The 4,216-nt window shown below is 32.3% G+C and overlaps 1 non-coding gene across 1 annotated transcript; it reads right to left on the bottom strand.

Annotated features, from left to right (window-relative positions):
* Window positions 1–2,689: 2,689 nt before the first annotated feature.
* LOC118901416 lies at window positions 2,690–2,796 on the bottom strand. Its single transcript, XR_005021388.1, has one exon. It is a non-coding gene; the product is annotated as a U6 spliceosomal RNA (small nuclear RNA).
* Window positions 2,797–4,216: the final 1,420 nt, after the last annotated feature.

Here is a 4,216-nt window from a genome sequence, read left to right as displayed (position 1 = left end):
AATGATTTAAAAGATATACCATATAAAAAATAATCAAAAACTTGGAGTGGCTATATTAATATCATATAATGTAGCTATCAAAGCAAGGAAATATTACCCAGGATAAAGAGAGATTTATGATGATCATTCAAATGAACATGGAACATTCTCCAAATAGACCATACTGTGGGTCCTATAACAAATCTCGGCAATTTTTTAAAAATTGACTCATATGAAATAAGAGAAATACAAACTTTGACAATCAGGAGAGGTAGCCTGGCATTTTTCTTCCAAGGAAAAACAATAAATTTGTTCAGAGTAAAGTTCTGTTTGTTCTAGAATATTAAAGAACATAGTGAAGGATAAAACTTGAGTGTGTATAGCAAGTTGTAGAAGATTTCAGGTAAGTGAATTTTATTTGCAATACTTCAGAATATCTGAATCTGAAAGAAAATAGACAAAATATTTTAAAATTTTGGCAAAGTTTTGCTTAATTTTGATGAGTTTGTTTGTAAAGGTATGTTAATATCCTTTACTGCCAAAGACTAAGTTAATGCAGTACTGGAATTCTATTTTCTCCCTGTGAAAATATAAATCGATCTTGAAATATCTAGTCTGCTTTTTTAACAAGGGAAATAAGATTATTCTTTACCTTCTGCCTAATCTGCAAGTTTAGCAGAAATTCTGTATACCGCTAGAATAAGTTCTTGTAATTTGTGCTGACTTTATTATGTTCTTGATTATCAAAAAAAAAAAAGTTCGTCTCTTCAGAACAGCTAAAGTTCCTTACAATTTTGTTACCTTCTTCTATTTTTATTGTAAAATATAATTTTCACTTTGATTTATGTATAGTTAGCCTCTTACTCATCTCTGCTCACAGGTAATTGTGCTCCTGGCTAATCACATAACCAAATCTGTTTTTGTTGTTTTTTTTTTTTTTGGCCACATGGAGCTGCATGTGGGATCTTAGTTCCCCAACCAGGTATGGAACCTGGGCCCTTGGCAGTGAGAGCTCAGAGTCCTAACCATTGGATAGCCAGGGAATTCCCCAAATCTTTTTTGATAATTCTTTATTTTGCTTCCTCAAGATTAGGTCCTAATTCAAAAAAATAAAAATTTTAGGATGTCTTTTTCATTTTTTTTTATTGTGGTAAAATATATGTAACATAAAGTTTACCATCTTAACCATTTTTAACTGTACAGTTCTATAGCATCAAGTACAAAAAGTTACTTCACATTATTGTGCACCCATCACCACCATCCATTGCCAGAACTTTTTCATCTTTCCCAACTGAAACTCCATACCCATTAAACAATATCTCCCCATTCCTCCTTCCCTCCAGCCCCTGGCAACCATCATTCTACTTTCTGTCTCTATGAATTTGACTACCCTAAGTAGTTAATGGAATCATATAGTAGTTGTCCTACTGTGACTGGTTTATCTCACTTAGAATATCTTCAAGTTTCACTGTGTTGTGTCATGTGTGAGAATTTTCTTCCTTTTTAAGGCTCAATAATATTCCAATGTATGTATATAATACATTTTGTTTATTCACTCATCCTTCAATGGACACTTGGATTGCTTTCACCTTTTGGCTATTGTGAATAATACTGCTATGAACATGGGTGTACAAATATCTCTCCGAGATCCTGCTTTTAAGTCTGTGGGGTATATACCCAGAAATGGAATTGCTGGATTAAATGGTAATTTTATGTTTAATTTTTTTCTAGGAACTGTTATACCAATTTCCATAGTGGCCACACCATTTTATATTCACGCCAGCAATGCCAAGGGTTCTAGTTTCTCCACATGCTTGTCAACACTTATTTTCTGGTTTTTGATAATAGCTATCCCAATGGTTATGAAATGATATGTCACTGTGGTTTTGATTTGCATTTCTCTAATGATTAGTGATCTGAATATTTTTTTCATGTGCTTATTGGCCATTCGTATATCTTCTTTGGAGAATTGTCTATTCAATTCCTTTGTCCATGTTCAAATCTAGTTGTTTATTTCTTTTGTTATCAAATAGTAGGAGTTCTTTATATATTCTAGATGTTACCCCCTAATTAGATACATGATTTGCAAGTATTTTCTCCCATTCCATGGGTTTCCCTTTCACTCTCTTGATAGTGTTATTTGAATACACAAATGTTTTAAATTTTGATGTAGTCCAATTTATCTATTTTTTTCTTCTTTTGCCTTTGCTTTTGGTGTTATATCCAAGAAATCATTGCCAAATCCAAACTCATGAAGGTTTTCCCATATGTTTTCTCCCAAATTTTTTTTTTTTTTTTGGCTGCGTAGGGTCTTCGTTGCTGCACGTGGGCTTTCTCTAGTTGCGGCGAGCGGGGGCTACTGTTCATTGCGGTGTGTGGGCTTCTCATTGTGGTGACTTCTTTTGTTGCGGAGCATGGGCTCTAGGCGCACAGGCTTCAGTAGTTGTGTGTGAGCTTCCGTAGTTGTGGTGCACGGGCTTAGTTGCTCCGTGGCATGTGGGATCTTCCTGGACCAGGGATTGAACCTGTGTCCCCACCTGCACTGGCAGGTGGATTCTCAACCACTGCGCCACCAGGGAAGTCCAGTATTAGCTCTTATGTTTAGGTCTTTGATTCACTTTAAGTTAATCTTTTGTATATGGTGTAAGGTAAGAGTTCAACTTCATTCTTTTGCATGTGAATATTCAGTTTTCCTGGCACCATTTGCTGAAAAAATATGGAACACTTTACAAATTTCCATGTCATACTTGTGCAGGGGCCATGCTAATCTTCTCTATATCATTCCAGTTTTAGTTTATGTGTTGCCAAAATGAGCATTAGATGTCTTTCAAAATTAATATTATATTTGGGATTTCTCAAAGAGCCCCTGGAAAATCACAGTGATTTACACATTTATCTTATAAAAGAGAGATGCCAGAAATATTTTAGGTTACTTTGATATACTTTATACTCTTGAACTAGCTCATTACTATATAAGGAGTTCATGAGAATTATCAAATGAAAAGATAATTTTGTACAGATTAAATGTTATTCATATAAAATATTATGAGATTGTACATTGTGCACAATAAATTGACAGGGTCAAGAGATTTGTTGATGCCTTCGTTGTCCATGATGTAATCTAATCCAAGGAAATATATTAATAAAATTCTTATCTATTATACCATAATGGAAAAGTTTACTCCTTTCAGTTTTGATACTGTTAGTCACTGTAATAAGTCAATCTCATCAATTTAGTTATACTATGAAGCAGGCAGTTCTGCTTCCTCAGTGGTTATAATACAAAACTATTCTTAACCAAATCCAGGAGCTATAGCACTCAAATAGTTCTTCAAGAGAAGGACTTCAAAAACTTATGTTAAAATGAGAAAACATAATGTGTAAGCCATGTGTTGTAAAATTACTATAAACTACTATACCCCCAAGGCAATTATTTTATTTTGGAAAGAGTTTCAGAAATAGCCTGAAAACACTGCTTTGGCTTTGTCAATTAAAAAAAAAAATTAACAAATCAATTGAGTTTTTGAAGAGTATGTTAAAACTGCAAAGTCATTTTTTGCTCTTTTTGATGTATAACATTTAGTTATACATTAATATATTTTAAAACATATATTCAGTCCCAAATAAAGCCTATTTCATTTTAAATATTATTTTTGGCATAGTAGGCTTTGTCTTACATAATTAATTCAAGGAAATTAAGCACCTTTGTTTTTTACTCTTTCCAACAGGAAAGAGTCTAAATTTATGCTTATATATTTAAAAAATGACCAAATATTAAAATTTTAAATATTTTTAAATATTAAAATTATTACTTTAAACGAATACTGTATTGTGTTCTTTGTTGATGTGCAAAATAAAATATTTATATAAATTATTAAATTTACTTTTTTATTGTATACCATACAAAAATGGATAAAATGGTTTTTTTTAAACTTGGGGAGTTCATAAGTAAAACATTAGAAAATGTTAGGCTATCTACTTTATAGAAAATTTTCGTAATAAAAACTAATAATACATCTATGTTAGTGAAAAAAGTTAACCCACAATTTTATTAAAAAACTCAATGAAAAGGGAAATGTTTCTAATCGATAATATACATAAATCCTAACTGTGTCTAGGCATTCATAAGATTTATATCAGTGGAAAGTACCATTTAAAAACTGTTGTAGCTGCTTGTATAGTGAAGCCACTCACGATGGCTGCTGTTTGTTTTTTTGGCCACGCCGAAGGGTTTGCA

The sequence above is a fragment of the Balaenoptera musculus genome, chromosome 9 (assembly GCF_009873245.2).
Source record: "Balaenoptera musculus isolate JJ_BM4_2016_0621 chromosome 9, mBalMus1.pri.v3, whole genome shotgun sequence".
NCBI classification, from domain to species: Eukaryota; Metazoa; Chordata; class Mammalia; order Artiodactyla; family Balaenopteridae; genus Balaenoptera; species Balaenoptera musculus.
Note: the sequence above shows the minus strand (reverse complement) of the source record. Positions and strands in the feature narration are given on the sequence as shown.